This window comes from Chiloscyllium punctatum, chromosome 9 (assembly GCF_047496795.1).
Source record: "Chiloscyllium punctatum isolate Juve2018m chromosome 9, sChiPun1.3, whole genome shotgun sequence".
In the NCBI taxonomy this organism is placed as follows: Eukaryota; Metazoa; Chordata; class Chondrichthyes; order Orectolobiformes; family Hemiscylliidae; genus Chiloscyllium; species Chiloscyllium punctatum.
Genome location: NC_092747.1, coordinates 39,258,852 through 39,281,652, shown reverse-complemented (window position 1 = coordinate 39,281,652; position 22,801 = coordinate 39,258,852). Strand labels below are relative to the sequence as shown.

Sequence of the window (22,801 nt, the reverse complement as noted above, 5' to 3'; positions counted from 1 at the left end):
AATTGTCTTAATTGTTATTAAAGTATTAATATGAAAGATAATATTTTGCAAGTCTTCTCAATAGTGATTTCTAAAAATAGAGTGGACTCTGACCCAGGTATTTTAAGTATGCATGTGAAAGCTGCATCAATGATTGCTTCTACATGTTCTTAAAGGAAGTTGGCAATGCTCCTGAACACAATTTCTTAGTGGGAATATCCCTTTGTGGATTTGCATTTACATGTGAAAGTCCTCACGATAACAGCTTTACAAGAATTATTCATGGAGACAGTGGGAATTCTACTAAGCACACATTAAATCTCAAAATAGAAGCTGGGCTGTTCAATAAATATATCAAGAAAATTTCACATAATCTGAATAATCCATCCACTGAAATTTTACTAATGCCTAAACATTTGACTTCATAAAGATGTAATCCCACTTCATGCAATTAATTGCTTTATCTGTAGTCAACAGCAACATTAACACATAGAACTCATAAGTGAGCCTTAAAAAAATCCAGTCATTTTATTGAGAGACCTAAGATTATTATTTAGCACACATTAACCAATTTTACTCTTCCTATTGTAATGGTCCTGATATAAGCAAACTAAATGAAATGTTGAAAAAAATAATAGATCACATAGTTTGTTAATTTATTTAACGAGCATACTTAGTCGATAAATAATGTGAATTCATGTGAAACATGGAGGACGGGAAGCAGAAGGAAAACTGTATCTTTTGCAAAATTCCAATTTTAACATTAAATAAAACACAAGCATAACCTGACATGCTGTCACCCCCACAAAACAACACGCCAAATAGAGTCATAAAGAGGTATAGAGTTTTCCAGCATAGAATGATGGCCTTCAGCCCATCATGTCTGTGCTGACCATTAGACATCCATCTATTCAAATACTACTCTTGCCACTAAGCCAAGTTTGCTTCTAAATTGAAAATTGTCCTGGATCCCATGAGCTCCTGGCCTCCTGCCTGTGAGACCTTGTCAAGAGCATTATTGAAGTCCATGTGGACTACATCAACTACACTATCCTCATCTGCACACTTAGTTACCACCTTGAAAAATTCAGCTTTGTTAACATGATTTCCCGCTTACAAAGCCAGACTGAGTGATCTTTGAGTGACATTTGCTCTCTTATGCTCGCATCCAAATCGTTTATGTAAATGACAAAAAGTAGAGGGCCCAGCACCGATCCTTGTGGCACTCCACTGGTCACAGGTCTCCAGTCTGAAAAACAACCCTCCACCACCACCCTCTGTCTTCTACTTTTGAGCCAGTTTGTAATAAAATGGCTAGTTCTCCCTGTATTCCATGCACGGTGGCACAGTGGTTAGCACTGCTGCCTCACAGCGCCAGAGATCTGGGTTCAATTCCCGCCTCAGGTGACTCTCTGTGTGGAGTTTGCATGTTCTCCCCGTGTCTGCGTGGGTTTCCTCCGGGTGCTCCGGTTTCCTCCCACACTCCAAAGATGTGCAGGTCAGGTGAATTGGCCATGCTAAATTGCCCGTGGTGTTAGGTAAGGGGTAGATGTACGGTGGGTTGCGCTTCGGCGGGTCGGTGTGGACTTGTTGGGCCGAAGGGCCTGTTTCCACACTGTAAGTAATCTAATCTAATCTAACCTTGCTAATCAGTCTCCCATGGGGACCCTTGTCGAACACCTTAATGAAGTCCATATAGATCACATTTACTGTTCTGCCCTCATCAATCTTCTTTGTTACTTCTTCAAAAAACTCAATCAAGTTTGTGAGACATGATTTCCCACGCACAAAGCCATGTTGACTATTCCGAATCAATCCTTGCCTTTCCAAATACATGTACATCCTGTCCCTCAGGATTCCCTCCAACAACTTGCCCACCACCAAGGTCAGGCTCACCGGTCTATAGTTCCCTGGCTTGTCTTTACAGCCCTTCTTAAACAGTGACATCACGTTTGCCAACCTCCAGTCTTCCGGCACCTCACCTGTGACTATCAATGATACAAATATCTCAGCAAGAGGCCCAGCAATCACTTCTCTAGCTTCCCACAGAGTTCTCGGGTACACCTTATCAGGTCCTGGGGATTTATCCACTTTTAACTGTTTCAAGACATTCCAGCACTTCCTCCTCTGTAATCTGGACATTTTGCAAGATGTCACCATCTATTTCCCTACCGTCTATATCTTCCATATCCTTTTCCACAGTAAATACTGATGCAAAATATTCATTTAGTATCTCCCCCATTTTCTGTGGCTCCACACAAAGGCCACCTTACTGATCTTTGAGGGGCCCTATACTCTCCCTCGTTACCCTTTTGTTCTTAATATATTTGTAAAAACCCTTTGGATTCTCCTTAATTCTATTTGCCAAAGCTATCTCATGTCCCCGTTTTGCTCTCCTGATTTCTCTCTTAAGTATACTCCTACTTTCTTTATACTCTTCTAAGGATTCACTTGATCTATCCTGACATATACTTCCTTCTTTTTCTTAACCAAACCCTCAATTTCTTTAGTCATCCAGCATTCCCTATACCTACCAGCTTTTCCTTTCACCCTGACAGGAATATACTTTCTCTGGATTCTTGTTATCTCATTTCTGAAGGCTTCCCATTTTCCAGCCGTCCCTTTACCTGCGAACATCTGCATCCAATCAGCTTTCAAAAGTTTTTGTCTAATACCGTCAAAATTGGCCATTCTCCAATTTAGAACTTCAACTTTTAGATCTGGTATATCCTTTTCCATTACTATTTTAAAACAAATAGAATTATGGTCGCTGGCCCCAAAGTGCTCCCCCACTGACACCTCAGTCACCTGCCCTGCCTTACTTCCCAAGAGTAGATCTAGTTTTGCACCTTCTCTAGTAGGTAAATCCACATACTGAATCAGAAAGTTGTCTTGTACACACTTAAGAAATTCCTCTCCATCTAAACCCATAACACTATGGCAGTCCCAGTCTATGTTTGGAAACTTAAAATCCCCTATCATAACTACCCTATTATTCTTACAGATAGCTGATATCTCCTTGCAAGTTTGTTTCTCAATTTCCCTCTGACTATTGGGGGGGGTCTATAAAACAATCCCAATAAGGTGATCATCCCTTTCTTATTTCTCAGTTCCACCCAAATAACTTCCCTGGATGTATTTCTGGGAATATCCTCCCTCAGCACAGCTGTAATGCTGTCCCTATCAAAAATGCCACTCCCCCTCCTCTCTTTCTATCCTTCCTGTAGCATTTGTATCCTGAAACATTAAGCTGCCAGTCCTGCCCATCCCTGAGCCATATCAGGTGAGTAGAAAATGTAAAACAGATTTGCCAGGCTATTTTTAAAAAAATATAACAATGAGCAATTTTACGAAATGTTCCATGTAGCATGAACCAAAATGTGATTACACAAAAGCAACTTTATCCTGATAAAAAGTCATTATAACAATTCCTAACTCACAGAACAAAATTGATCTTTTGTTCATTCATTCAGTGGGAGTGTTGCCAAACAAAGAGACTTTGGTGTGTAGGTTCGTAGTTCTTTGCAGGTGGAGCCGCACGTAGACATGGTAATGAAGATGGCATTTGGTGCACCTTCCTTTTTAGGTCAATGTATTCAGTATAGGAGTTGAGATCATGTTGCAGTTGTACAGGATCATGTTGCAGTTGTACAGGACATTGGTTAGGCCACTGTTGGAATATTGCCAGATATTGACAGATTGATAAGCATATGGACACTAGTCAATTCTGGTAATAACATTTCGTGAATAAATCACTTTGAGATTTACAGAGAGTGTTGATTGAATTTTTCATTGAGGCACCTGGGAATTTAGCAAATCAAAGTGCCACTCTGCTAAGACAGGCAGAACTCCAAATTAAAATACTCATGGAGATGTATGAACACATGTCAGCCAACCGTACAGTCAGAATACAAAAGCAATATATCACAGATGCTGGAAATATTTCCTGACCTGAAACGTGAACTCTGTTTTTCTTTTGACCCACAGATGCTGCCTGACATGTTGAGTATTTTCAACACTTTTCTAATTTCCCTTGTATCATTTGAATGTTATTCCTGGTGTGAAGTATCATCAGCCATAGATACTTATCACAAAATCATAGACATATTCTCCTGAGGTTTTCCAAACACAGCAGATAGATCTTAACAGAGTCTGAGCAATATAGGCTTTGGTGTGGCAGAATTGGACAAAGTGCTCAGTAAGGGTTATCTCAACCTTGACGCCATCCCACTGCATCTTTTACACTTTTCTCAAGCCTAGCAAGATTCCTACTGGCAGCAAAGGATTCTCAGTTGACACTTATTATTACTTGTTAAACACCTTGTTAATAGCCCAATTTGCCACTGGTTTGATCTTTCCAATCCCACCCTACAAGCTAGCTGCTGGGAAGCTTCATATGGAAACTGGAATGGGTTCTTGGCAGCTTCAACTCGCTGTTTATTTCCAAAAGACGTCCATGTTGGACACTAGGCAACAACATCTTAAGGCATGCTCCCTGGGCACTGGTCACACACACCCGACATCCACAGACATTGGCCTCCACCATTTGCCACCCTCTGAAAACTCTCATGACACCTCTCTGATCTAGTTCTGCACTTCAACGCTACAGCTCAGCCAACTATCATTATAGTGCTGCAAGTCAGGACATTTTGCTCTCCAGGTCACACACCCAGCTCAGGGACTGGACCAGGCTACATCAGTGGGTCCTTCACTCATTGTCTTAGCGCTCACTCGTTCTGATGCTCACAGCATCCCTGCTTCACACTTTTGAACCTTTCAAAGCCAGAAAGCTTGCCACAATGGTCAGCAGGTCTCAGTCCCAACAAGGGGGTTAACCTTCACACAGCGATTCAGGCAGAGCCTCCGATGGGAGTCCAGGACCCGCTCTGGATGGTCAGAGGCAGATCTCTTGAAAAGGGTGAGAGGTCAAATGATGGGCAGCACATCACCTGCCTTGATAGTTTCTGTTCTGTTTTGCTCCTGAAATTTTAAAAATTAATTCGAGAGATGAGAGTGTCACTGGCTACAGCATCATTTGTTGCCCATTCCTAATTGCCCAGAAGGCAGTTGTGACTGTGTCAACCACATTGCTATGGATCTGAAGTCACATGTAGACCAAACATGGTAAGGATTGAATGAGAAAACCCATTTCACCTTGTGGCAGTTTCCTTCCCTACAGGACATTGATGAACCAGATTGGTTATTCCAAAAATCGGCAAGGGATTCCTGGTCATCAATAGATTCTTAATTTCGGATTTTTATTGAATTCAAATTCTACCATCTGCCATGGTGAGATTCCAAACCTAGATCCCCAGAACATTACTTGGGCCTCTATCATCCAGTGATAATACCACTAAGAATGAGACAGACACAGGTATTACAGGTGATACAGCTATTACTATTGGTGCAGATGAGGAGGCCATCTGAATGAATGAGTAGGCAGTAGGTGTGTGATGTGGCAGGATTGAGTGAGTGCAGAGAGTAGTGAGAATGGTAGAGTCTAAATCTTAGTGGGAGGTGTATTTAGCAGCACCGCGAGTGTGTGGTATTGGAGAGAAGATGGTGGCACTTACACTGGTGGGTTGGAGAAAGGAAGTGACCTTCCTCCTATGGTGCTGGATATTCATTGAGATGGCAACCCTTGGTTTAGACTGGCATTGGTCTGGTATTGTGGCTTTTCACAGGTGGTCCTGAGGGAAGAGGAAATCCTGCCTGTGTACCATCCCAGCAGGATCTCCATGGTAGTGTCCATAAAGCAGAGCACTCATATCCCCTGCCTGCCATGTCCGGGGCAAATCTCCAGATCCATACTGAGTGCAGGTCTGGGCTGATAGTGCTTGTCCCTTTTAAAGATGGGGCCACCGCAATGGATTTGATCAATTCCAGGATCTCTGGGATTGCAGAGTTGCTCGGAATGGTGTGTGGTAAGATGGGCAGAAAACAGTCTTGAAACTGACCATTGGGGTGGGAATACCAACTAATATCTGGATTAGTGGTGCTGGAAGAGCACAGCAGTTCAGGCAGCATCCAAGGAGCTTCGGATGCTGCCTGAACTGCTGTGCTGTTCCAACACCACTAATCCAGAATCTAGTTTCCAGCATCTGCAGTCATTGTTTTTACCTATACCAACTAATATGGTGAGTTTGCGAGCATAGAATGAGAAAACCCACTCCACCTTGTGGTGAAAATCACAAACAAACTCAATGTGACTCGAAACACCAAAAAATGTACGATTCATCCCAAATTGATGTTGTTGTATATTAGTTGTATATGTGTTATTATCAGAGAAATGTAAAGATTGATTTTTAGTTCAGGAGCAGTAATAGCCAACACATAACTGTGTGGATACATTTTGTGCTAGATCCGAATGGTGAGCTTTAGCAAGTCTTGCTAATATCTCTCAGCCCTCTTGGCCCACAAGCCTCATGACTGATAAAGGGCTTATGCTCGAAACGTCGATTCTCTTGTTCCTTGGATGCTGTCTAACGGGTTGTGCTTTTCCAGTACCACACTCTCGACTCTGATCTCCAGCATCTGCAGTCCTCACTTTCTCCTCCTTGCAAATATAAATAATGATCATAGACTCCCACTGTGTATTGAGCCATGCACTTGGTGTGTCTGAGTCAGGAAGTCAGGATATCTGGGGAAGCAATAGATTTGAAGAGCTGCTGATCTAACTCAAATGGGGAAGCCTAACTGTAAGAATTCCAGCAAGAAACTAGAATGAACTGACACATTTACCTTGGAAATGACGCTGATGGAAGATTAACAAATAAGAGTTGCCATCTTTGGGCCATGAAAGGGCTGGTCAGGTGAATGCAGTTTCTCAAGCGAAGGTCACTGACACAAGTATGGAGACAATTTGTGAATCCTGAATGTAGTTTTGTCAAGTGTAGTGCAAAGTGACTACAACACACTCCATAATCACTGACAACTCGACTTTGAATGCAGATCCATCATTTGGGAACACTTTAGCCTTTCTCACACAATCACCAAACTTCCCATAATAATGCAGAGGGTTGTGTAGTTTATAATCTTGGATCTATGGGGAGATAATACTAGTTTCTGTGGAAGGCCTCAACAATGTTTGTTGTGGCTAGAGATGTGGGAGAGTTATGTGACAAGTTCAATAAGGCAGCTCTTGATGTAAGTCATAACTTGCTGCATCTTCTAACTAAGTTCTGGGCATCAAGACAAGATTTTCCCTAGGCAGTGGGGAGTTGCTTATCGAGGGGGGATTATTGCTTATTAACTGCAGATCTCGCTTTATTAATATACAGCTTTCAATCGTATCACTTGCCGCAAACAAACTTGACACCATGATTTCTTGACATAGAAGTCAGAATGTGCACCTACAACTTCGGCTCGCTGTTGTTCCAAAGGACTACTGTGTTGAACACCAACATCACAGGGCATGCACCATGGACTGGCCACATGTGCCCCGTATCCTTTGACATTGGTATCCGACATGAGCTAGCCCCCAACAATCCTCATGCACATTTCTGATTCTGAGTATACTTCTGCACTTCAGTGCTGCACCTTGGGCTGCACTGGCAACTCTCATTGTAATGCTGCAGCGAGGACACTGTGTGCTTAGTCACACACACCCAGCTCGTGGACTGAACCAGGCTGCATCACTGGGCTTTTCATTCACTGCCATAGCACTCACTCACTCTGAGCCTACCTGGATGCTCGCAGAATCCCAGCCTTGCCTTGTCTTGATGTGCCTTGCCCCTCAATTGGAGATACCAGGTTCACAATATTGCAGTATCGCTGTGCCATTTAGCACAGACACAAAGCCAGGAGGCTTGTCATCATTGTCATCAGTCCTCAGTCAAATCAAAGGAGAGTATTTTCTGTCAGGGTGTCCCAGCGCAGTAAATTAAGAGCAACTTCCAACATCAGTCTAGTGGCTTAGAAACAGTCAGTCAGCTGCTCGGGGTGTCAGAGTCAGGATGCTCTACTCTTTAGGAGGGAAGAGTTGAATGCTGGCAGCACACCACAAGTCCTGATTCTTCCTGCCCTCTTGTGGGCTGTTTTCCTCCTGGAATGAGAAACAGGTAGATATAAGAGAGCTTGTGGGAGTTGAAAGTGATGGCACAGTTATTCCTGTTGGTGCAGATGGAGAGGGCTCCTGAATTGGGGAATGCAGAGGGTCTGTAGGTTTAGATTTGACTGGGTGATAATGAATGAGGGAAGATGTTGCATGTGAGAGTGATTGAGCATGAGCTTTGGTAGCGTATGGCTGTAGTACCAGAGATAGAACAAGTGTGAGTTATTGGAGAGAAGACAGTGGTACTAAGAGTGATACAGTCAGAGAGGTCTACAGCCCAATGAGTCAGTGCCAGTCAAAAACACCCACCTAATGTTTCTAATCTCATTTTATATGCTTGAGCCATAGTATAATATGGCTTGGCATCACAAGCTTCTTCGATGTTATGAGGACTTCTGCCTCTACCACCCTTACAGGTACTGAGTTCTAGATTCTGATCACCTGCTGGGTGAAAATATTTTTTCTCACATTCACTCTAACCCTTCTATCCCTTACCATAAATTTATGCCCCCTTGGCCAATAATCCCTCCACTAAGGGAAAAAGTTCCTCTCTATCTACCCTGTCTATGCCCCCCTTAATTTTATGCATCTCAAATATGCCCCCCTCAATCTCCTCTGCTCCTAAAACCAATCTTTCTTTATAACTCAAACTGTCCAGCACAGGCAACAGCTTAGTCAATCTCCCCTGCACTCTCTCCAGCGCAATTATATACCTCTCATAATGTGGATTCCAGAACTGCAAACAATACTTTAACTGTGGCCCAACTAATGTTTTATACAGCATAACCTCCCTGCTCTTCAACACAATGCCTTGGCTAATAAAGGCAAGTATCCCATAAGCCGTCTTAATGACTTTATCCACTACAATCTTATTTTCTGCTAAAGCTGGTGGAGAGGAGGCCATTGACCTTCTTCCTACAGTGCTGTGCACTATTCCAGATGGTGAGACTGCACTGACTGGGTGGCTGGTCTGGTGTTGTGGCCTGCGCGGCCAGTTCTGGGCAAAGGGCATGGCCTGCCTCTGCACCACCAGGATTTTCAAGTCCCTGCCCAGAAAACAGGGTGCCAATTTTTTTTACTTGTCTGGGTCAAATGTCTATATATGTGTAGGGAAACCCTGTACAAATGGTGTTTGTCAAGGACTGCCACAGTATTTTAAAGATGGTGTTAGATCCAGGATATTCGTTCTATGACATCTGGCAGTGGGAATGCAGTTCTGGGTCCAGTAGGTGGTATAATGTGGCCAGAATCGATGAGAGGACAACTCGAGAGCTGGGCAGGCAGGTAATTTGGCATATTTGATAAGTCACAATGAGAAAACTCCCTTGGCCTTACAGAAAGACAAAGCCTCCGTGAAACTCAACCAAACTGACCTTTTTTGAAAATGATTGAGATTCAGCCCTATGTGTGTAACAGGATTTATTCACAATGCTTTAAAATGTCTTCTCTGTGCTGACAGTTCTAGCGACCAACTCTTTTTTCAGATTATTGATTTTTCTCTGAGTCCACACACAGGCTTAACTGATAAAGTATTGTGTACATAAATGACTCACATAATCAAATACATAACAACTGAAAACTACACATTGCACATCTCTGAAAGAAATAATCTTAACAATATTGATTATTAGCAAAGTTAGTATTTATTGCTCATCCCTAGATTCCCATGAAATAATTGACTTCCCTAGCTATTTCAGGGGCCAATTAATGGTCAGTTATATTCACACAGGTCCAGGAATCACTCGAGACCAGACCAGGTAAAGACATTAGTGAACCATTTGGGTTTTTATGACAAACATTGTTACACGTTTACACAATCACTATTAGGCTAGCTTTTAATTCCAGAGATTATCAAATTCAAATGCCATTATGTGCAATGGTGGGTTTCAAACTCATATTCCCAGAACATTAGCCTGAATCTCTGAATTACTAGTCATGTGATATTACTACTATGCCACCTACATTGTCCGAGACTAGAACTTTGGAGTGTCTGATGAGTACATGGTCATAAACAAACAAAGAAGATGAATTCATCCTTACTGAATGTAACTCTGTAATCAGAAGCTAACTGATTTTTTTTTGAAAATTCATTCATGGGGATGAGAGCATCACTGATTGGACCAGCATTTATCAGCCATCTGGCTAGCTAGGCCACCCCAGGTGCCAGTTAAGAGTCAATCTCATTGTTGTGGGTCTGGAGTCACAGGACATTAGTGAATCAGATGGATTTTTAAATAATGACTACATGGTCACCATTTGACTAGCTTAAGATATTTTTTATTGAATTCAAATTTCATCATCTGCCCTGATGTGATTTGAAGTCATGACTATTAGTTTAGGCCTCTGAATTAACAGCCCAGTGGCATCACCCCTAAACCACTGCTTCCCCTCAGCGTTTACCATATATGGCAGTATTCGGGGTGGCATGGTGGCTCAGTGATTAGCACTGCTGCCTCACAGCACCAGCGACTTGAGTTCGATTCCAGCCTCGGGTGACTGTCTGTGTGGAGTTTGCACATTCTCCCCGTGTCTGCATTGGTTTCCTCCCACAGTCCAAGATGTGCAGATTAGGTGAATTGGTCATGCTAAATTGCCCATCGTGTTCAGGTATGTGTAGGTTAGGTGCATTAGTCAGGAGTAAATGTAGGGAAATGGGTCTGGGTGGGACACTCTGCAGAGGATTAGTGTGGACTTTATGGCCTGTTTCCACACACTGTAGGGATTCTGTGATTAGTATTCATATGTAACAAATAGTGTCACTTTGAAGTGCAAACCACATGTTATTTCTTGACTTTGCCTTCTCCTTGACCAGTTTGTCGTGAACCTAACCTAGTCTTTACCAGTGTGGCATCAAACCACACTAAAAGATTGTACACATTAACTTTCATCTCGTAAGTTATAAAATGAGATCTAATCATTCAGTAAAATTATTGCATTAAATGGCCCACTCTGGGAAGGTAGTGATCAGTTCCTAAAAACGCCAGCATATCGGAGGTAGATAGTTACATACAATAGTGTCCTCTCTTTCACTCTGATTCCTATTGTTTACTCACTAAGTTCCCAGGGTCTATATTGAGAACATCAGTATTAGTATATTTTGAACTTTGGGACATTTCTTCCATTTTTAAAGTCCCATGGTGGTTCTGTCTACGTTCTCCTTTGAACTTGGTGTGAGGAGGTTCTGCTGGTGGGATGGGCTGTAAATAGTGAAGCGTGGCCAAAGAGAAAGGGTCAGGATAATGCAGATTGAGAGAGATGAGGGAAAGTCACCCATCTTGAGAACTCACTCCATGATGCAAACATCAATTAGGAAACCAGCCCAAGCGTGGGGTTTGAATCTCATTCGCATTATTTACACAACCTTTCACTTTGCAACAGATAGCTGATACATTCTGAAAAGGTTGGGCAACTTGCTTTATGACATGTGCCTTGCTTTGAGGTGAATGTCTTCTCAGGGTTGTGAGATTCACCAGTGGACGTTTATGTGAGGGCCAAAGGTAACTGGCATCAAGTGGCAATCGCTGCAAGTCAGGAGAGATATTGCATGCTCTCCTTGGCTTCAGATCAAACCTAAGGTACAAATGTCAGTTTTTTTTGTGTGGCAGCTGCTTTCTCAACCACATCCAAACCTAGAGAAACCACATTCCAATTTTCCTTAAGGGTTTGATGCATTTTCAAGACCAGTGCTCCTTATGGCTGAAACTTTCTCTAACCCAAGAGCAGCCTTAGTCTTTGGTCCCTAAAATTGGTCCCCATTCAATTTTGCCACTGAGGACAAATTTATCCCTGTCTGAATCCACATTCCTGATGAAGAGCTTATGCCCAAAACATTGATTATCCTGCTCCTCGAATGCTGCCTGACCTGCTGTGCTTTTCCAGCGTTATACTTTTTGACTCCAGTTTGTTTATGCAAATTAGAAATAGTAGTGGTTCAGGAATAAAATGATCCTTATTCAAATATAGTGCCTCTCTCAGGTTACTGTTTTCACCCTCTGAGTTATTTTTTTAATTAACTGTTCAAAGTTCAATTATACATATATTAATTAATAACCTTTTGTATGCAATTTACATATGAATGCTAGAATCAAGGAAATTTATGGCACTGACTGAGGCCATTTGGGTGAGCTAGCTGACAAAGAGCAATCCAACATCATCCCACTTCCTAGCTCTTTGAACATAGCTTTTAGGCTGTAGTATTTCAAGTATGTACCTTGGCACTTTTTAAATGCCATGGGACTTTTTGCTTCTATCGTCCCTTCAGCAGTGAGTTCCAGCACCTCATCACCCTGTAGATGAAGACATTCTTCAACTCCCTCCTAATCCTTCTACAAATAGCATTGCTCTATGCCCATTTAGTTATTGACCTTTCACTAGAGATACCTTGCCCCATCAAAATTATTTTTCTCAACTAATGTGCTTCTGTAAATCAGGTACACTTCATCACAAGGCTTTCCAGTCCACTTATCTTGGCAACGCAGCTGATACAGTTGGCCAGATAGAATCTTTTTTTTTCTGAATCCATATCAACTATTTCCAAGTTATTGTACAAGTAATCTTCAATCATAATCCTGATAATGAATTTCAAGCTTTATGGAGGGGAATTAGGATAAATTCGTTTGTAGTTGTCTGTACCTGTTGTATCACAGTCGGTTTCACGAGAACTATCACACCAGTTATCCACTGAGTCCCTCACAATGGTTGTCAATATTACACAGATTTCCCTCAGAACTCTAGGCTTCATTCATTTTGAGCTTTTGAGGACTTCCAACTCCTTATAATTATAATGGCTTATATTGAAGAGCTTGATTTTACTTGGGATATCTTTAGAGAAAAGGCATGCAGCTCCTGTTTTCCGTTTTGAATACTTGCAGGAAATAATCATTCAGGACATTTACTACGTTGTATTCAGCCTCAGAGTCAAGACTAAGTTGCATCTTCTTTTGCTTCAATCTTGGCTGAATTCTCGCTCTTAGACATCCATTTAATGGGTGTCTCTCTATCTCTCATCTCAGTGAATCCCTTCGCCTTGTTTGTCAATCCATTTAGGATCATCTTTATTCAGTGAGTTGCTCAAGTTGATACGGTAGGGAACACCTTAAACATTTTGAATAAACTTGTAAGTATTTGTAGGCGCTAATTTAATGATATAGATTTTTTTTCCCATCTATGTAGTTGAAGCAACTAAACAAATTCTAATCTCTCGCCAAGTAAAAGTTTCATCAACTTTGCACACGTATCCTTATTTAATAGTAACTCAACCTGCAAAAATATATATCCTGATACTAAATGCATTATTTATCCGTGACTTAATTGAAGCCCTGAGTAAGTCGCTAGGAGACGCTGTTGTTCGCAACTTACTTTGCGGCGTTTGTTGGCTGTAGGAGAGAGCGCGGACCGAGAAGGTACAAACTGCTGCCGATCCGATTGAATCCGGTCCGGTCTTTGCTTACCGGTCTTCGCAGCACCGGTTACCGGGGTGTGCATGTGAAAGCTCGGCACCGGAGCGCAGCCAGGTCGCTGCACTTCTTACAGATCTCAGCTCGTCCACGGTGCAAGGTATGTCCACCCTGTTGTGTTGAAATACGAAAGGAAGCCGGAGCCGGGAAGCAAGCACTGATGTGTGTAAAAGGAATCGAAGGTGGCAGTCCGGGCGGGGGCAACATCTGCACAAACACCACAGCTGTCAGCTGAGATGCTTTGTGGGCAGATGTGCAGTAAGTGGAGCAATAACTCACTCCCGTTCCCTGTGTCATTTATCGCAGGGAAGCAGTAATTTTGTCTTCCAGTCGTGTTTGCAGTACGTAGAGGTGAAATGTGGCTGATTTTTTTTTGCATCTCGGATTTCTAGGAGAGAACCGCAGTTTTAAAACCGCAGTTGATTTTCTTCAAATATTGAAAAGTTATAATGGTTTTCGAGAAAGGCAAACAAAAGCACAGAGGAAAGCCTGAAGAAACAGTTACTTGTGAGAATAATTTGTATTTTCCTGACATTGGAGGGAAAATAGAAAGGACAAGCACTTTAAAAATACTCTTCTGGTTATTAGATACATTCATTATGTCCTATTGCACAACTTTTTGGAGTTTTGACCATCAACTTCAACACCAATAACATATTCACTTTTGTTACAGGAACAATACCTTGTTTAAGGATCATGAGACTGTTCCTCACCGTTAAACATCCTTTGTACCATTAATGGTAAGTTGTTTCTTGTCACTTAAGTAGGGATTTGTCTGGACTCTAACTGCATTTTGTAATTCTCATGAAACTAGTCCAGTACTGTACTTGAGATGTAAAAGGCTCAAATTATCTAACACTTAGATCAGCAACTCTGATTTGGTTTGGTAGGGAATTGTTTTTATTCTGGTAGGTGTAGGTCATGGTCTGTTTGATGTATACTGTAGCTTCAAAATAAGAGAATTAGTTTGGCACAGCACAAGTGTAGCAATTTTAAAGGGTAAGTGTCAACATGTTTAATTTTAGTGTAGGGATGTTAAATATAGAAGTGTTAACTGTGTAGCTGTAGTGAAGTAATGAAACGTTGAAATAAAATCCTCAAGTGAGATCATTTCCCAGCTGCACGAAATGTCCAATTATTATCCAATAAAGAACACAAATATATGTTTTTCTAACTTGCTAAACTCTTTAGTTCAATATCAATGTTGATAGAAGATTTAATTAAAGCTGTTGAAATGTCAGTGACAATACTCACAGGTATTTGTTTACAAGTCTTGTGACAGTTGTGGAAGATGTGATAAATGTCACATCTTTTTTTTAAACTTTTATAGAGATTCTGTCCACCAACACAGCACATGAATTAAGGGAACTATGAATGAAAAATAATTTATTTCAACATACACTTTTCTGATAGGAACTTGCCAGAGTACTTTCAAAAGCTTCTCTTTTGAAAATATTTCAGGTTTATTTAAATCTGTGGGCACAATGGTTCAAAATTTTGAAACTGTGATGGTGCATGGTACAGAGTTACACAATGTACTTGTGCCTGTCTTTTTCCCACCGAGAAGATGGAAAACTAGTGATGAGTCACTGTGGGGCACTCTCATCCATACTTCAGTACCCAGGGCAAAAGTTGACAAAGATCAGAAGTAGGTGAAAGTGAGGACTGCAGATGCTGGAGGTTAGAGTCGAGAGTGTGGTGCTGAAATAGCACAGCAGGTCAGGCAGCATCCAAGGAGCAGGAGAGCCTGATGAAGGGCTTTTGCCCAAAACGTCGACTCTCCTGCTCCTTGGATGCCGCCTGACCTGCTGCGCTTTTCCAGAACCACACTCTCAACAAAGATCAGAAGTAGTTGACCTCTCCACTCACTTGGCTTCAGGACATGTTGAACAGACTACATTCAGAAAATGTTTGAAAAGAACAAGATGCTTTTTAAATAATACAGAATCTCCACTCTCGGAAGCAAATTCTTTTGAGGTATGCCAATAATCAGATTTGTGTGTAAGTAGAGATTTTCCTCTTCTGTCTTCATCAGTATGACCTCTACTCAGCATAAAAAGCTTTGTCATAAAAGAAGCATTTGTTCATCTGCTGTTCCCCACTTCCTCTTCCCATTAAGCCAAAGCTCCCATGTTGTCTTTCATTATAGCCAAAAACCCATTTTCTCTCGTTTAACTCCTATATCCATACTTGCCTTCATCAAGCTTATCTCATCCATGAATCCATTCATATTATATTGCTTACTAAACCCAGTTTCCTGTTGAAGTCCCCATGGTAGCTGACATTATAAATGGGCTGCTTTTCTTGAGTACTGTTTTGGTATCATTCAATGCTGCCATTATCAGTCTGCTTTTAAAAAAAATCCATCCTCACTTCCTCTATCTTTGCAAACTATCACCCCAAATAAAACCTCTACGTTCTCTCCAAAAATCTTTAATCGTTGTTGCCTCCAAGAGCCACATCCATACTATCCATAATTTGGTTTGACTCTCCGCAAACTTATTTTTCCCTCCTATGGATCCCTAGTGTCTGTGAATTGGATAACATCCTCTAGTTATGAAACAGATTTTACTGATAAACAATTATAAAAGTTGCCATTTTATGAATTATTCTGGTATCTCCCATTAGTCAGGGAATGTGTATCCAACAGATACAGACATTTCAAATGAAAGGAACCTGCATCTTTCATAAATGATGCACATTATGATACTGTCTCAAGGCATTTTGTAAAAATATGAAAAATTTGATTTATTCGAGTGCTAAAAGTGTTTCTGTTGCTTTTTTTTGGTTATTTTAAGTAAGTTTGAAGGATGTTAAAAACTCATTGTGAACCACAGCTTAATTCAATTCTTGCTGTATTAACCATCCTGTTTTTTAACAACATTGTTTATCATATTTTAGCTAACCAGATGCAATGGAGAAAGGACTTGTTAACATTCTTTCACTAAAGGCCCCTTTAAAAGAAAATCTTCTGTTCAATCAGTATCCAACTGCACTCAATTACCAAATGGGAATCAGAGTCAGCAACCATTTGAATTCAATTTAACCTTAAATTAAGCAAATGCAATGTAAACATCCAAAACCCAGAAGCACCTTTGAATATCACCTTTCACCAGGCATAAATTAACTAAGCAGCCAGATTGGCCAGCAAGTCAAAATATCTTGCAGATGTGTTTTTGTGAGGAATATAAAATGAAACACAATTTTAGGTTCTCTTACAATCTTCTTAGGTTTGTAGATTAATCTGTCACAAGTTTAAATGCAATGAAGAAAGTTGGCTCTTGAACCCTGTTCGACTTGGATCTTAGTCTCTGATAAGAGCGGCTATCTCTAATAACAAGTCAGCTCATGTTTATGTATCTTGAATATCGAGGTACATTCTTGCTGTAATTTGGAACTCTCCCTTGTATATAAACAGCCATGTGATAAATTGTCCATCACCCATGCTGTATATATTTATATAAGCTTTAGTCTTTTGGAAACTTCTGCTTGAGCCAGCTGACAAAATTGCTGAGAAAAGCAGCTTAGGATGAAGCATCAGCATCAAAATGGACTGAATTCCTGTCTTCACGCAGATTCAGCACAAATGTCATGCCATGTTTTGAGTAAAATGGCTCCAAATTGGTTTAGAATGACTATTGTCAATTTGTGATCCACATTTGATAGCTCAAAGTTTGGAAGAAGATTTGTAGCTTGGGTGCTCATTGTTGTGGTTCTGTTCGCCGAGCTGGGAATTTGTGTTGCAGATGTTTCGTCCCCTGTCTAGGTGACATCCTCAGTGCTTGGGAGCCTCCTGTGAAGTGCTTCTGTGATCTTTCCTCCAGCTCCAGGTTTGTCTCTGCCACTTCTGGTTGTCAGTTCGAGCTGTCCGCTGCAGTGGCCGGTATACTGGGTCCAGGTCGATGTGTTTGTTGATAGAATCTGTGGATGAATGCCATGCCTCTAGGAATTCCCTGGCTGTTCTCTGTTTGGCTTGCCCTATAAGAGTAATGTTGTCCCAGTCGAATTCATGTTGCTTGTCATCTGCGTGTGTGGCTACTAAGGATAGCTGGTCGTGTCAATAGACAATAGACAATAGGTGCAGGAGTAGGCCATTCAGCCCTTCGAGCCTGCACCGCCATTCAATATGATCATGGCTGATCATTCCTAATCAGTATCCTCTTCCTGCCTTATCTCCATAACCCCTTGATTCCACTATCTTTGAGAGCTCTATCCAACTCTTTCTTAAATGAATCCAGAGACTGGGCCTCCACTGCCCTCTGGGGCAGAGCATTCCACACAGCCACCACTCTCTGGGTGAAGTAGTTTCTCCTCAGCTCTGTCCTAAATGGTCTACCCCTTATTTTTAAGCTGTGTCCTCTGGTTCGGTACTCACCCATCAGCGGAAACATGTTTCCTGCTGCCAGAGTGTCCAATCCTTTCATAATCTTTATATGTCTCAAATCAGATCCCCTCTCAGTCTTCTAAACTCAAGGGTATACAAGCCCAATTGCTTCAGTCTTTCAGTGTAAGGTAATCCCGCCATTCCAGGAATTAACCTCGTGAACCTACGCTGCACTCCCTCAAAAGCCAGAATGTCTTTTCTCAAATTTGGAGACCAGAACTGCACACAGTACTCCAGGTGTGGTCTCACCAGGGCCCTGTACAGCTGCAGAAGCACCTCTTTGCTTCTATACTCAATCCCTCTTGTTATGAAGGCCAGCATTCTATTAGCCTTCTTCACTACCTGCTGTACCTGCATGCTTGCCTTCATTGACTGGTGTACAAGAACACCTAGATCTCTCTGTACTGCCCCTTTACCTAAATCGATTCCATTTGGGTAGTAATCTGCCTTCCTGTTCTTGCCACCAAAGTGGATAATCATACATTTATCCACATTAAACTGCATCTGTCATGCATCTGCCCACTCACCTAACTTGTCCAGGTCACCCTGTAATCTCCTAACATCCTCATCACATTTCACCCTACCACCCAGCTTTGTATCATCAGCAAATTTGCTAATGTCGTTGCTGATACCATCTTCTATATCATTAACATATATTGTAAAAAGCTGCGGTCCCAGCACTGATCCCTGCGGTACCCCACTGGTCACTGCCTGCCATTCCGAAATGGAGCCGTTTATCACTACTCTTTGTTTTCTATCAGCAACCAATTTTCAATCCAATCTAGTACTTTGCCCCTAATACCATGCGCCCTAATTTTACTCACTAACCTCCTGTGTGGGACTTTATCAAAAGCTTTCTGAAAGTCCAGGTATACTACATCTACAGGATCTCCCTTGTCCATCTTCAGAGTTACATCCTCAAAAAATTCAAGAAGATTAGTCAAGCATGATTTCCCCTTCATAAATTCATGCTGACTCTGTCCTATCCTGTTGCTACTATTCAGATGTGCTGTAACTTCATCCTTTATAATAGACTCCAGCATCTTTCCCACCACTGAGGTCAGACTAACTGGTCTGTAATTTCCTGCTTTTTCTCTCCCACCTTTCTTAAAAAGTGGTATAACATTAGCCACCCTCCAATCCTCAGGAACCGACCCCGAATCTATCGAACTCTGGAAAATAATCACCAATGCATCCACGATTTCCCGAGCCACCTCCTTCAGTACCCTGGGATGTAGACCATCAGGCCCCGGGGACTTATCAACCTTCAGACCTAACAGTCTCTCCAACACCAAATCCTGGCAAATATAAATTCCCGTAAGTTCAGGTCCTTCAGCCACTGTTGCCTCAGGGAGATTGCTTGTGTCTTCCCCAGTGAACACAGATCTGAAGAACCCATTTAATTCTTCTGCCATTTCTTTGTTCCTCGTAATATATTCCCCTGTTTCTGTCTTCAAGGGCCCAATTTTTGTCCTAACCATTTTTTTGCCTTGCACATACCTAAAAAAGCTTTTACTATCCTCCTTTATATTATTGGCCAGTTTACCTTCGTACCTCATTTTTTCTCTGCGTATTTCCTTCTTACTAATCCTCTGTTGTTCTTTAAAAGCTTCCCAGTCCTCAGTTTTCCCACTTATCTTCGCTAAGTTATACCAGATCCAGAATTGCCTTCTCCCTTGTCGGCTCCAGCACCAGCTGCTCTAAGAATCCATCTCCGAGGCACTCCACAAAGTCTCTTTCTTGAGGTCCGATACCATCCTGATTCTCCCAGTCTATCTGCATGTTAAAATCCCCCATAACAACTGTAGTAACATCTTTGTGACAGGCCAATTTCAGCTCCTGATTCAACTTGCATCTGACATCCAGACTACTGTTTGGGGGGCCTGTAGATGACTCCCAAGAGGGTCTTTTTACCCTTAGTATTTCACAGCTCTATCCACACTGACTCTACAACCCCTGACTCTAGGTCCCCCCGCGCAAGGGACTGAATATCCTCCCTTACCAACAAGGCCACCCCACCCCCTCTGCCCGTCAGTCTGTCCTTATGATAGTACGTGTAGCCTTGAATATTCATTTCCCAGGCCCTGTCCACTTGAAGCCATGTCTCAGTTATCCCCACAATATCGTATCGGCCAATTTCCAAAAGAGCCTCAAGCTCATCCATCTTATGTCTAATGCTTCGTGCATTCATGTATAGTATTTTTAATTTGTTACTGCTCTCACCCTTCCCATCAACCCCTATTTCACTCAACCTTACAGCATGATCCCTTTCTGAGTTTTCTGCCTCATTGATACAGTTGCCTTTCTTGACTTCTCTTGTTCTAACTTTCCCTTCAATTTCCTTTTTAAACATCCAGTTTGTCCCCTCCCCACCGCTACTTAGTTTAAATGTAGCGGTGTTGCAGTAGAAAACCTGCCTGCCAGAATGCTGGTCCCTAACCTATTAAGGTGCAAACCGCCTCTCTTGTAGAATTTATGCTTTCCACAAAATATACCCCAGTGATCCAAGAACTTAAATCCTTGCTTCCTGCACCAGTTCCCCAACCACACGTTCAAGTCTATTATTTCCCTGTTTCTGGCCACACCTGCCCGAGGAACTGGAAGCAAACCGGAGATAACCACCTTGGACGTGCTGCTTTTCAGCCTTCTTCCTAATTCTCCAAAGTCCCGCTGTAGTATGTTCCTCCTCTTCTTCCCGACATCATTTGTGCCGACATGTACCACCACCTCTGGCTCTTCACTCTCGTCCTTGAGGATTTCCTGCACTCTGTCCGCGATGTCTTTCACCCTGGCACCAGGAAGGCAACACACCATCCTTAAATCCCGTCTGCTGCCACAAAACCCCCGGTCAGTTCCCCTCACGATGGAGTCCCCTATTACCACGGCTGTGTGCGATGACTCTTCTGCTCTGCCTCTGCACCAACTTTTGATTGACAGACCTGGCCGCCTTGCGAACTGACAGTGTCATCAGTCTCTACTGTTTCCAAAAGATTCAACTTGTTCCTGACAGGTACTTCTCCCGGGGTCTCTTGCACCTGTCTCCTCTCTGCCTTCCTCATCGTCTGCTCTCTTCTGGCATGATTGGTGTAATAACCTGGCTGAAGGTCTTGTCCAGAAAGATCTCGTTCTCTCGGATGAGCCTAAGGTCCTCGAGTTCTTTCATCAGCGCTGCAATATACTCGGTCAATAGCTGAATGTGCACACACTTTTCACACATAAACGAGCCAGACACACCAGAGTCGTTGACCTCCCACATCAAGCACGTAGCACACTGAACCAGCTGGGCAGTCATTTCGTGGCTAGTTGGTGTTCATGGATGTGGATCGTTAGCTGTCTTCCTGTTTGTCCTATGTAGTGTTTTTGTGCAGTCCTTGCATGGGATTTTGTACACTACATTGGTTTTGCTCATGCTGGGTATCGGGTCCTTCGTTCTGGTCAGTTGTTGTCTGAGAGTGGTTGTTGGTTTGTGTGCTGTTATGAGTCCTAGTGGTCGCAATAGTCTGGCTGTCAGTTCAGAAATGTTTTTGATGTATGGTAGTGTGGCTAGTCCTTTGGGTTGCGGCATGTCCTCGTTCCGTTGTGTTTCCCTTAGGCATCTGTTGATGAAATTGTGCGGGTATCCGTTTTTGGCGAATACATTGTATAGGTGTTCTTCTTCCTCTTTTTTTGAAGTTCTGGTGTACTGCAGTGTGTTGTGGCCCTTTTGAATAGTGTCTTGATGCAACTTCGTTTGTGTGTGTTGGGGTGGTTGCTTTCATAGTTCAGGACTTGGTCTGTGTGTGTGGCTTTCCTGTAAACCTTTGTGGTGAATTCTCCGTTCGGTGTTCTCTGTACCATCACGTCTAGGAATGGGAGTTGGTTATCCTTTTCTTCCTCTCTCGTGAATCGGATTCCCGTGAGTGTGCCGTTGATGATCCGGTGTGTGTTCTCTATTTCTGTGTTTTTAATGATTACAAAAGTGTCATCCACATATCTGACCCAGAGTTTGGGTTGAATAGTGAATAGTATCACTACCAGGGACACCATCACACAAACTGGCTAAAGAACTACAGCAGAAACTGAAACACCTGATCAGCGGATCCAGACAATCTATACAATCAACACAGGAATTCTTGGACATCATCAGAAATATACAGATAGACAAGGAAGAAACTATGGTCTCATTCGATGTAACGGCATTGTTCACCTCTATCGACAAAACCCTAGCCAGAGAAACAATAGCCAACCTGCTGGACATACAGAACAGACAACAGGACGTTGAACCTATCAACAAAGACGGCATACTTAAACTACTGGACCTGTGCCTCACAACACACTTCACATTCAACAACCAGATATACGAACAAATCAACGACACACCCATGGGCTCACCGATCTCTGGACTCATAGCAGAAGCAGTAATGCAAAGGTTAGAACAAACAGTCTTACCGCAAATTGAATCCAAACTCTGGGTCAGATATGTGGATGACACCAGAACGAAGGGCCCGATACCTAGCAGGAGCAAAACCAGTGTAGTGTACAAAATCCCATGCAAGGACTGCACAAAACGCTACATAGGACAAACAGGAAGACAGCTAACGATCCGTATCCATGAACACCAACTAGCCACGAAACGACACGACTAGCTATCCTTAGTAGCCACACATGCAGATGACAAGCAACATGAATTCGACTGGGACAGCATTACTATTATACGGCAAGCCAAACAGAGAACAGCCAGGGAATTCCTCGAGGCATAGAATCGGTGGATGAGTGCCATCAACAAACACATCGACCTGGACCCAATATACCGGCCACTACAGCGGACAGCTGGAACTGACAACCGGAAGCGACAGAGACAAACCACTATAAATGCTGGAGGAAACATCACAGAAGCGCTTCACAGGAGGCTCCCAAGCACTGAGGGTGTCACCTAGACAGGGGACGAAA

The 22,801-nt window shown here is 42.4% G+C and overlaps 2 protein-coding genes across 6 annotated transcripts in view; one reads left to right on the top strand and one right to left on the bottom strand.

Moving 5' to 3' along the window:
• Positions 1–13,809, bottom strand: part of LOC140481311 (lysosomal proton-coupled steroid conjugate and bile acid symporter SLC46A3) — a 66,797-nt gene extending 52,988 nt beyond the window's left edge. The window contains exons 1-2 of the mRNA XM_072577290.1: positions 13,391–13,809; positions 7,664–8,023 (exon numbers count right to left, since the gene is read on the bottom strand). The gene's annotated coding sequence lies outside the window, so the exon portion shown is untranslated. The remainder of the gene's footprint in view (positions 1–7,663; positions 8,024–13,390) is intronic.
• LOC140481308 (microtubule-associated tumor suppressor candidate 2-like) overlaps positions 13,452–22,801 on the top strand; it is a 452,512-nt gene continuing 443,162 nt past the window's right edge. For 2 of the 5 annotated variants that reach the window (XM_072577285.1, XM_072577280.1), the window contains exons 1-2: positions 13,452–13,588; positions 14,162–14,228. The gene's annotated coding sequence lies outside the window, so the exon portion shown is untranslated. The other 3 variants (XM_072577281.1, XM_072577283.1, XM_072577282.1) reach the window with 2 other exon arrangements.